Source organism: Carcharodon carcharias, chromosome 14 (assembly GCF_017639515.1).
Source record: "Carcharodon carcharias isolate sCarCar2 chromosome 14, sCarCar2.pri, whole genome shotgun sequence".
Taxonomy (NCBI): Eukaryota; Metazoa; Chordata; class Chondrichthyes; order Lamniformes; family Lamnidae; genus Carcharodon; species Carcharodon carcharias.
In genome coordinates this window covers 34,238,388-34,251,205 of record NC_054480.1, presented here as the reverse complement: position 1 = coordinate 34,251,205, position 12,818 = coordinate 34,238,388, and the positions used below count along the sequence as shown (strand labels likewise).

The 12,818-nt window shown below is 41.7% G+C and overlaps 1 protein-coding gene across 3 annotated transcripts in view; it reads left to right on the top strand.

Annotated features, from left to right (window-relative positions):
• Positions 1-12,818, top strand: part of rgs19 (regulator of G protein signaling 19) — a 141,804-nt gene that overhangs the window by 79,261 nt on the left and 49,725 nt on the right. The gene's annotated exons all lie outside the window — the stretch shown is intronic.

Genomic DNA, 12,818 nt, shown 5'->3' with positions numbered 1-12,818 from the left:
ATAAGAACATGGCTTTGATTTATTTGAAAAAAATCTTTTCTTCTCAATGTTCATTACACAGATATTACATGAGAAATTTATGAAAAATCAAATAGTAGGCCATTCAGCATACTAAACATGCATTGATATTTTCTTAGCCTCATTAGTACTATATTTTAAACACTATTCCCAACCTTTTCTTTAATACTGTTAATTCCCAAATCAAGTTCAGTCTCAACTATTAAGCACCCAAATGATTTTGCACTAATGGTCTTCTTGGATGTTGTGTTGCGATTTCCCATTAAATAAAATACCTCAATCAGATAATTCTATAAACTCCGAATCCACAGGGAGTATATTACAAATTTAGGCGAACAGGTAGGCTGGAATTTTTCTGCCCCTCATGCTGGCAGGATCTTCTGGTTCCGCTGATGTGAATGGGGATTTCAGTGGCTTGCTTGCCCCACTGCAGGCCAGCAGCGGGATGGGGGGGGGGGCTGGAAAATACCGGCCATAGAATTTTAAAACACTGCACAGAAGGAGACCATTCCAATGGTTCTCATGCCAATATAGCACTTCAGCTTGAAATGAAAACCAAAAATGCTGGAAATACTCAGCAGGTCAGGCATCAGCTGTGAAGAGACACAGAGTTAATGGGTGGAATTAGAATCCCACAAGGAAAGACTGAACCAGCAAAAAACATGGCAAAACAAAATGGAGGTAGAAGTTGTGATCTAAAATTGTTGAGCACAATGATAAGTCCGGAAGGCTGTAGAGTGCTGAGTCAGAAAGATGAGGCGGTGTTCCTCGAGCTTCATTAGAACACTGTAGCAGGCCAAGGACAGAAAAATCAAAGTGGTAGCAAGGTGGAGAATTGAAATGACAAGCAACAGGAAGCTAAGGATCATGCTTTTGCACTGAACAGAAGTGTTTACAAAACAGTCACCTAGTGTGCTCCTCGCGCTCTTCAACTTGACCTGCTTTCTCTCGTTCCATTTCCCTACCCTTTCGAGGCATGATTAAACTTTGGTCTTTGGCTACCTAAATATGTTCAGTGCAAATTTCTAAATTTTTAGCAAGTATTAGTTTATATCAGAAAGTTGCTTATATTAAATAAATTTTGTTCTGTGAGAAATTAGTGACTGCTTAGATGAGAATTGAAATGTTAGACTAGACAGGCCTGCGGGGCAAAAATCACATCATCACGATTGGAAAATAGATATGGATAGGAATGGATTTAACATAAGTGCAGCTGCTATAAAACTACTACCATCTGCGGAGAGGAAATCTTTCCCAGTGCATCTGCACCCTTCAGTGGAAAATGTAGCAATGAAAGAAAGAGCTTGCCATTTATATAGCACCTTTCATATCCTCACGATGTCCCAACAAATTACACAACCACGTAATTATGTTTGAAGTTCAGTCATTATGTATAGAAATCTGGCAGACAAAAGCAATGAGATAAATGGCCAGCTAATCATTGACTGAGGGAAAAATATTAACCAGGGTATTGGGAGAATTTTCTGCTCTGGAGCTGAATTTATATAACACTTTTCATGTCTTCAGGAGGCCCAAAGTGCTTCATAGCCAATGAAATATTATATTTTACTGTTATATTTTACTTTTGAAATAGTCATTTTTTTACTTTAGGTAAGCACAAGAGCCAAATTTGAACAGCATTGAAAAGAATGCCCATCTAATTTAGCTATGTCATAACAGTTGAGAGATGAATATTGGTCAGGACACCAGGATAATTCACAGCATTTTTTTTTGTGAAAAGCACAATGGAATCCTTTGAATCCACCTAAACAGAAGGCAATATTGATTTATTAACTTCTCGTCCAAAAGAGAGCATCTTTAAAAATTAGCACTGCCTCAATCCTGCCAGCCTGGGTTTTGCCCTGGATAGGGACTTCAATACCCAACCTTCTGACTCAAACCATAGGGTTGCCAAACCTCCAGGATTGGCCAGGAGTCTCCAGGAATTGAAGATCAATCTCCAGAACACTGCTGTGAGCAACCCTGGAGGAAAATCATCGGAGCTTTAAAAAAGATAGTTTTCTTTCATCATTTGCTTTGATAATTTTTCTTTACTAAATATAAAATTATTGAAAATGGGCAAGAAAAGGCTGTTTGGCTAACAGTCAAACATCAATCTATTGGGTAATGAGCCTTTTTGCTTTCCAATTGGCAGAGGAAGGCAGTGCGCCACAAGGATGGACGTGTTGGCCGACTAATGGCTGGAGCATGGGGCAAGTCATGTGGTGAAACCTCCAGGGATACATTTAATCACAGTTGGCAACCCTACACAAAAGTATGAGTACTAGCAACTGGAATAAGTTGCTATTTCCAATGTTCAAGACAATGCCCTATTCTAAAAAAGGCAAATGCTTATACTTAATTTGCATGTTAGCAATTATGAAAAAACAAATAGGATCTCATCCTAGTAACATTTCGTTATGTAGGATGGGATTTTCCGCCCTTGCCTGCTGCCGAGATCATGCAGCCCTGCCAAAAATCAATGGATTTTGGCTGAACTGCCAAATTTCCTGCGGCGGGTACCTCTATGGCAGGGCCGGAAAACCCAGGCCTTAGTTTCTAAAAACATTAGCCGAAGAAAACACCTACTCATGTTGCTTTAAATGTAAGATGCACCACCACAGATCTAAGTAATCAGATTATCTCACAAGTGATAAATAAGTATTGTGAAAAATGTTACGCAAAGATTTTCGCAAATAATTCACTTAGAATTTTTAAAAATCAACTATGTAGATCATTGCATATAAGTCCATTCTAGTTTTTTGGCCCTAAAAATTATTCTTTTGCATTTATTCGCCCTATAGGTTGACACCACCCTCCCTGCCCTTTTCAGCCACGACATGCTGTACTCACATCAGTAGTCAGTCTCAATTTTTCCCTCCACAAATGGATATTTTACTTACTGATCCCTTATGGGCAGAATTTTTTGTTCGATGGATGGGCGCACTCACGGCCCACTCGAACGTGAAATGAGGTGCATTGACGTCGGCCGAGCGTGCCGACGCCAATGCGTGGTTGCGCGATAGTTCGGTGCCGACTCTGGCACTCCCCTGCCGACAATTAAAAGGCCTGTTCAGACCATTAAATAATCAGTTAAGCTAAATTTTTCGCTGCCCGTCCAATCTAACGGTTGGTGGGCAGGCGAAAAGGCCTTGGAAACCTCATCCACAGGCGGGTTGAGGTTTCCAAAAGCAAATAAAAATAAAATAAATGTTTTACAATTGAATTAATAACATGTCCCTGCTCACGTGACAAATTGCTGCCCATGAGGTATCAGGTGGGGCGGCCGACCTATAGGGTGGGTAAATGCAAAAACATAATTTTTGCCCATGAAATAATAAAATGGAAAAAATAAAATGGACTTATGTGCAATGATCTGCGTAGTTGACAGAGTCACATGAGGGGACATGTTTTATTACATTTTTATTTACTTTATTTTTTTTTTGTTATATCTCTTCATCTCCCTGAGGCATGGAGCTCCTCAGGGAGATTATGCAGCACTCACTCTTGCGCATGCACAAGGCTTGTGCTCGCCCCCCCCCCTCCCAACCCCCATACACATAGATAGTGCTGAGCACTGCCGCCTGTGTTTCATGCTGGATGGGCCTTAATTGGCCTCCTGTGCACCAGGTTACCCTTCTTCATCCTATTCCACCTGCTAATCACCACTGAGCCCATGTTCGAGTAGAAAGCTTACTTTGATATTCAGTTCTTTTACTGAGTTGTTCATATTTTGAATGAAATCGCGGTGCGGTGCCGATCGTGGGTGGCGGTCGGATTCTCGACCATCCTGCCTGCCCCTGCCGAGCTTGCCCACCAAGGGCAAAATTCTGCCCTTTAACACATTGAAAGGGATAAAGTAGGTGATACAGGCTGTGTTGCAAAGCTGTGGGGTAGTTTAAGACACATCCACACAAAGCTGACTCCACGTGGCAAACAAGACCCACACCTCTCCCGGCAGATTACCTTTATACTCAATGTATAAGTCAACCCTTGTTTAGGAGGGATCTCTCAAGGCTTCAAATGTCAACTTATATGCCGACATTTACGTTAGTTACATAAGGGTGCATTTTTCTCTGGTAACTTTAGTGTAGAAATAGACAAATTTATAAAGGTGTAATGTTAGTAGAACTTTATGTTTAGATCTTTTGTCTTTACTGCTGTTTTATATATTACTTTCCAAAAATATATTAAGTAATATTACCAAGGAGTGGGACAAGAATTAACTCATTAAGATAATGAATGCAGATCTTGGGAAGCTTCCTCAGCTAAACAGTCAAATCAAAAAGTGACTATTTTATTGCATTTCAAATCTGGAATTAGTTAATCTAAGGAAGTGAAAAATTTCAAAGTATGAACAACTCAGTAAAATAACTGAATATCAAAGTAAGCTTTCTACTCAAGCATGGGCATAGTGGTGATTAGCAAGTAGAATAGGACGAAGAAGGGTGCACAGAGAGCATTGAAGGTATGCAACCCGCAATAAATACAACTTCAAGCAGCAGGACCACTGCACTAGTGTTAGCTATTTAGGCGTAGAGGAAAAGCACTGCATGAGGTGACACAAACACAGTAGGGTGGGCACCTAGGTGGCATAAGACCACTTAGTCCTGCAGGGGCAGTAGACTATCTGTCAGGCACTGTCCATGTCAATGAAGGCCACCATATCATCAGGACTTTAGAGATACCATGTTACACATCACAGGAGTGAACCAATTTTTTCGTTTTGCTTGTGGCTGCCTTCTTTTCTGCATAATGAGAAAATAACAAATCTGTTAAAATTAGTCTGGCCTCGATTAAGGATCATAGATTCATACCAATATACTGCATTATTACCAGGTTCTCAGAAGACTGCGGGTTTACTTGGCCTCTAATTCTTCATTGCTTTAAGCAGTATTTCCACTGATGAACTAGTAGAGATAGAGAATTCAACATCTGTTGAATCTGATGAATCATGGCCCACATAATTTTCCAGTCACAAATGTGAATGAATTAAAAAATGGTTGATAATTGGGCACTGTGATCCCTATGTCCAAGTTGCTGATAAAAGCAATCCTGTCAAGTGAAACCCTCCACTTTGGTGAGTGAAATTCTATGAACATACGAATTAGGAGCAGGAAAATGCCATTCGGCTTTTGATACAATCAAGGCTAATCTAATTGTGGCCTCAACACCACCCTCCTGCCTGCCTCCAATACCTTTAGACTCCCTTGTTAGTCAAGAATCTATCTAACTCTGCCTTAAAAATATTCAATGACCCTACCTTCGCTGTTCTCTGGGGAAGAGAATTTCACAGATCCATAATCTTCCCTACCTGAAAACTTTGACAGAATTCTCTGCGCAACAGTGTTAACTTGCACTCGGGTATGATACACTGCGTTTGGAAGCAATTTTTAAGTGATCATTTGATATCTTCTCATTTCTCCTCATCTCCACCTTAAATGGAAGACCTCTCATTTTTAAATTGTGTCTCCTAGTTCTGGCCTTGCCCACAAGGTAAAATATCCTTTCAGCATCCACCTTGTCAAGTCCCCTCAGGATCTTATATATTTCAATAAGATCACCTCTTGTTCTTCTAAACTCCAATGGATACATTCCCAACCTGCCCAGCCTTTCCTCATAAGATATGTTCACTCAACTGATTCCTTCATCCCAGGAATCAGTTGAGTGAACCTGCTCTGGACTGCTTCTAATGTAATTATGCTCTTTCTTAAATAAGGAGACCAAAATTGTACACAGTACCCCAGATATAGTTTCACCAATGCCCTGTACAATGATAGCAAAACATTCCATTCCCCTTGCAATGAATTCTAATTGCCTGCTTGATCACTTGCTTTACCTGCATACATACCTTTTGTGGTTCATGTACTGCGGAACATCTGTACCTCAGAGTTCTGCAGTCTCTCTCCATTGAAATGGTATGCTGCTCTTCTATTGCTCCTGCCAAAGTGGACAAGTTTACATTTTCCCATATTATACTCTATTTTGCTCACTCACTTAACCTATCTTTATCCCTTTGCAGATTCCTTATGTCCCCTTCACAACTTACTTTGCTACTTATCTTGATGTCATCAGCAAATTTAGCAAACATACCTTCGCTCCTTTGATCCAAGACATTGAGAAGGTCATTCTAAAACCAACTCTATGCAAACAAACTTGAAAAATAATTCAGCTTGCATTAATAGGAAGTAAAAGAAAGAGCTTTCATGACCTCAGGACATTCCAAATTGCTTAAGAGGCAACGACTTATCATTGCTATCGTGTTGTATGGAATTGTAGCAGCCAGTGTAAGCACAGCACAATCCCCTGACCATCAATGAAATAAATCATCAGGTAATCTGATTTAGGGATGTTGAGGAAGGAACCAGATATTGGCCAGGACACTGGGACAGTTCCCTTCTTTTGAAAATTGCCATGGGATCTTTTATGTCCACATGAGAGGACAGACTCGATTTAACATCTCATTCAAAAGATGGCACCTTGGATACTACAGTTCTTCCTCAGTATTGCATTGAGGTGCAGCCTATATGCTCAAGGCTATGGAGTGGGGCGAAACCCATGACCTACCTTCCGAGAGGCAAGCATCTGAAGTGATCCTTTAGGGGTCATGGTTTTATGTGATACTTACTTGGCAGCTCAGTCTGGTTACCTCACCACTCTCTGTTAATTTGCTATTTGTGAGATTTTGTGCTGCAAGTGGAAAATACTTGTTGTTAGCCTAGTTCCTAATAAATTCCCTTATTCTGTCTATTCCACATTACATTTATGTCATGCAGAATATTGCATTCATTCTGTTATACAGCTATGTTCAATATTTCTGATAAGTTCAAATAATTTAAAAATAAAACATGAACTGATGGTGTGGCTATCATTCTTTGAGTAAGATTTAGTGGAAAATTAATTTACATGAAATTTTTGCACAATCCCTGCACACTGAAGCAGAAGTGGCTTCACAGAAGTCACTGAAGGGGAGAAAATGCATGCTTCTTGAGGAGCTTTTTAGGGAAGTGACTTTAGGTTCTGTTTCAGTTGATGCCTACTTGCAAAGGAAGAAAGTTTTTGAAACACCCATGAAACAGGAAATTTAGTTCCTATGTGGTTTTCATTGCAAATGAAATTTATAACGATTTAAAGAGAAATGAAACCAGGCAGATTATTTTAAAAATTTTCTTTTGTCTTTTTGCCTTTATTTACTCCAATGAATGCCTACATTTTTTAGAAATCATTATATAACTTAGACCTATGTATAGCACTAATGTTCACTTAATAGATATTCATAAAATTTCAAAGTGAACATTGACAAGGAATGCCATTTGGCCTGCTGAACTCATCCATCCAGAAGTATTATCTTTAAGATTTTTCCTACATTACCAGGAAGTTAATCACTTCCTTTCAAATGTCTCTTTCATCAGTTTGAACTTATTCCCTTTTGTCTCACTGTCATGGCACACTTTTCTATGCTCTTTAATTGTACAGTTGTAATTGTATAATTTCAGTATGACATTCATGACTTCAGTGCAACAAATGCTGTTTTGTTACCAAAATGGTGTCTGTGCTGTGCATGCACAATTCCAGTGTGTCCCAAGCTGAAATCCAATTTGTGGAGGTTAGCAGCATGTATGTTAGGAGCATGTGCTTGAAGTATGCAGAGGAAGATGCAAGTAAGATTCATGCCACCCAAGTCGCGGGCCATGACCATCTTCGACAAGAAAGAATCTAACCACTTTTGATGGGCATTCAATAAGATTACCATCACTGAATCCCCCACAATATCCTGGAGGACTCACCATTAACCATAAACTTAACGGACAAGCTACCTAAATATTGTGACTAGAAGAGCAATTTGGAGGCTGGGTACTGTAACGAGTAACTTGACTCCTGACTCCCCTAAGCCTTTCCACCATCTGCAAGGCACAATCAAGGAGTATGATGGAACTTCCCGCTTGCCTGGATGAGTGCAATTCCTACAGCACTCGAGAAGCTCAACACCTCCAGACATAACAACCCACTTCAAGGGTACCACATTCACCACCTTAAACATTCGCTCCCTCCCGCACTGGTGGCCTGTGGCAGCAGTGTGTGCCATCTAGAAGGTGCACTACTGCAACTCCCAAAGGCTTCTTCAACAGCACCTTCCAAACCCACAATCTCTATCACCTAGATTGACAAAGGTAGCGGGCATATGGGAAACACTGGTACAAGCCATTTTCTCTCCAAGTCACACGCCATCCTGAGTTGGAACTATATCATTTTCGCTGGGTCAAAATTCTGGAAGTCTTAACCAAACAACACAGTGGGTGTACCTACATCAGATGGACTGCAGCGATTCAAGAAGGTGGCTCAACATCATATTTTCAAGGGCAGTTAGGAATGAGCAACAAATGCTGGCTTCACCAGCGATGATCACATTCATGAATGATTTTAAAAAAGGACAGATTTTGATGTCAGTCAACATAACATGATTGTTGATGTGGCTTGATGTCAGTGCTTATTTTTGACATCACCGCTCCAGCTAATGCCTTCTATTAAACTTGCACAACAGAGCATACAATCACCAGCAGGAAGGACACCTCTCCCCGACCGACGCTATTTAAAGCAGTCATCAACTACTATCAGGTTAGCTGCTGATTAATTTCTGTTGGCTCGCTTGGCATTTGTAGAAGGGCTTGGTGATTTCAGAGTTGTTCAAGGTTGGTGAAGTCCACAGGCAGTAGGGCTGCATGTGGAGAAGGCCCTGATTTTGACTTCAAGGTTTCTGGTTAAGTCTACATTCTCTCATTAGCAGGTTTTATCTACCCAGGGTCTTCCAGGTGTATTTCTTATCTCAGGATAAGGAGCAATGTGTGTGTCAATTCCATTTTATGAACGAGGTGATCACATATCTGTCACTTCTTGCAGGCAGATCTGCAGCCATAGCACAAGATATGGCAACCCTGCCAGTGGCTGTGATGGTGACCATGACCCTGGATTTCTTTGTGTTGTGCTCCTTCCAGGCGGCAGCAGACAACACTTATAACAACACAGCCACAGGCAAACTGGGGATGACTCCCATGGTTACTGGCCTTAAAAAAATGTCGCAGTGCAGATGCACCCGGTGCAAGGGGATGGGCATGTGCCCTCCTTCAATCTTCTTTACCAACACCTTGGCACTTACTACACTCTGGAAAGATAATGCCTTTTTGCCAGCAGAAGGGCTTGGCTGGCCGCTGTATACCTCAGTATTACTGCAGGCTTACTTGCCTCACCCTGGGGAAATGTGGCCACCCTTCCTTCAATACTAAATTCTTGTAACTCTCAGGGGTTTGTTTAACCTCATCTACACTCTCAGGAGTGCACCTACAGGGATTCACAGCTGTACTCAGAGCCACAGCCTGGTATGTTACGCTCTCTGACTGATTCCCATTCTCTGCAAGGGGTGTATGTGCCTGATAATTTCCATTGGTTTTACCCGTAACCTCCAGAAGTTGGCTCTGAGGTGCCCTATCTGTCGGCTGCTAAAACACACAGGATTCTTGGCCTAATTTTTCATCTCAGCACGACCCTTTCTGCCCTGAGGCGGGCCCTCAGCATTTCCTTCTCTCCCATGGGTGCTCAGTTTTCTATCACTCTCTCCACCTCTATCCTTTCCACTTCATTGGCAGTAACTAGGGGAAGGTCGCTTCTGGGACCAGGATTTGTGGATCAGCTCATATTCATCAGCCAGTGTGACTGCCTGCCTGGCCCCTGTTACCCTCCGTTCCTCTAGGTGTATTCTTCTTAGGAAGGCTATAGAGTTTTCAAGCTCCTCAAGGAGAATTATTTCACAGAGGCTTTCATAAGTGCCTTCTGTTTTAAGTGCTCACACCACTGGTCAAAAGCAAGTTGGTTAAGCCTTTCAAATTCCAAGCACATCTGGTAAGGCCGTTTCCTAAGGGTACAGAATTTCTGACGGTATGCGTCCAGCATTAACTGGTACGTATTTAAAATAGCCCTTTTTGCTGCCTCATAATCAGTGGCACTTTCCTCAAGTAAAAGGGAGTAAACCTCATGAGCTTTTCCTGAAAGCTTACTTTGCAGTTAGTAGGGACCAATGTTGGACTGGCCACTTCAACTGCAGTGCTAACCACTCGAAAGAGATAAAGAAGTCTCCCACCCCTGTTTCATTAAATTTAGGGATTAAATGAACAAACCAGATTGCCTCAGCCCTAAAGTCTGAGCTAGTGGTGTTTTCAAGGGACACAGTAGGATTCCTGCCCCTCAGCTTGAACTGGTTTAATTTAAACTCCCTTTCCCTCTCTCTGTCCTGAAATTCTCTCTTTTCTCTCCTTGCCCTTTCCTGTCTTTCCTCTTTCTCTTTCCCTTTCCTTTTCCCCTTTCTCTCTTTCCCTTTACCTCTCCTTTTCTCATTCCTGAAATTCTAATTTTTGCTGCTCCAATTTTAATCCCTCAATCACTACTCTATCCATTTCATCGTCCTCAATTTCCATCTGTAGACCGTTAGCCATCCCTTTTAAAATTTTGGGTTTTCTGGCTTTCAGGTGAAATTCTAATCCTAAGTGCCTCGCTAGTTCTTTTTACACTCCAAGGGGCAGAACTGTTAAATTTTCTTAACTAACTCCTGCCTGTAAAAACACTGGCATCGAATATGGACATGTTTACATTTTAGTAGGGCAGCCTCAAGGAAACCTTTTTACGGTTTTTGAAAAAATCGTTTCAGAGGAACAATTTACTTACCTCACTCTAATTCTTTTGTTTCGTCTGTGGGAACTATTCCGGCACTGAGCCCCCAATTTGTTATGACTAGTCCCTGGGTGAAGTGCCCCAATTTGTTAACTTTCCAAACAGGACCCTAATATTTTTAATGCTCCTTGGTGAGGAGAAATGAGCTGGCTCCCCTTCTTTATTCAACTGCCTCGGTTGGTCGCATTAAGGTTAATTTAAAAGGGATCCCTTTCTCCGTGGATACCTTTTTCCAGTCCAAATGTATTTACTTTTGGAAGGAATCTTAACTGAGCTCTCTTGAGTCAAAGAAAGAGTAAGTTTATTCGTTACTAAAACCCAAGAAAAATAATAAAAACACAACACACATACACACACATCAGAAATGAGAAGTTAGGAGTCCAAATAAAAGTATTAAAAAATGAATCAGCCTTTGGCTTGTCCATGAGGCATAGATGTCAGTGCGCTGCAGCCGTTAAGTTGAGTGATTCCAGTAGCGCTGATTTTGGCAGTTTTGCAGTTGCTTTGGAGGCACTTGGTCTGTAGGGTAGCTGAAGAGGCTGCCCTATTTTAATGGTGGCTTCTGCTGAGCCTTGCCTCCAGCAACAGAATGAGGGAGAGCGCATCTTCGACTGCAACTGCAGGGGTGGCTAGTTGATCGTCTTCTTCCTGTCACGTACATAACACACCAGCACACACTGCACTGCTCTGCAGCTAACTTTTTAATACATTTTCCCTGTGTATTACGCGAGGGGAAAGAGTTGCCTTGCATCCATCTCAGAGCTATTTACACATTCTTAGATATAAATCAAGAGGAATTGGATTTTTGGGTGACTGTGAGACGTACAAATTAGTCTTTTGTCTGTGCCAACGCAGGAGATTAAAGTGCAGTCTTTTGCATCTTTCCAATCTCCCTTTTAAGTGTCTCTGCTTGAACAAGGCCATGACACCTTTTCATCTGTGACATTCCATGTTCTCTCAGGACAGGTCTGTCAGTATAATCCAGGAATTTTCCAGAAAGTGGTCACTTTACATTATCAACCATATTTTGCTCAGTGGCCTTGCTTGAGTTTCTTTAAAAACACACACGTCTTCCTTAAAAAGTTCAATATGCCCATTCATAATTCGTGGTGGTAATTGTCTTTTCATGACACTATCCTGGCAGCAGTCATGATGCATTTATCTATGTCATTCCACTGTTTCCTGAGTATTTCAGCTGCTATGTCAAACCAGAGGGCATCTACTGTGCAAAAAAGGCTAACTACTTAACACCTGGCTCATGACTCTGCTGTGCAACATTGTCACATGTGGCCAGCGTATGTATAACAAGAGCCATGCTACCAGACAGAACATCATCGAAACCATCAGGAGTTCAAGCAATGTCAGGAGTATTCTGGGGAGGCCATCTGTTCTCATTGGAGCATATGTCCTGATTTGTCGTGGTTTACTGTGTCCTGCACAACCTGGCCATCAACAGGCATACTGCAAGCAGCTCAAGAGCAAGAGGAGGAGAAGGGAATGTTTGAGGAAGGGAGGAGATGACCAACACATCCTCATTCCAGCTGGGCTGCCCATTATTGCTTTATTCAACTACAGTTCCACTGATCACAATTCAAAATCACCATTCTACAGCAGTCTCACACTTTCCCATCCTGTTGTCACTGGCCATCACAGTGTACTCTTGGCTACATGCTGAACTAAAAGCCATCAAAAAAGCTACATTCCAAAGCTATATCAAAAAAACTATTCAATACTCTGTACAAAAGCCAACTAATTACCTTTGTGAATTTGCTTAGTATCTGTCCTATGGTTGGCTATGTCAGACCTGGTGTTCCTATATAGTGCTGATCCCATGGCTGCAGCATGGCTGGGTGAAGGCTGCTTTCTTTCATTAGGTGAGATTGCAGGTGGCCTTGTAGGATGACTTTGAGCAGCTCTGGGCCTAGGTCTAGCTTCAGACAGCACCATCCTGGCATGGGCAGCAGCAATCTGGGCTGGCTGACAGGCAACATCAAGGACATTGATAGTGTGACAGGTTTGGAGGACAAATGCTGTCATCCCGAGAGAGGACAGCAAGTTTGTGCCCCACAGTGTCACTGCCA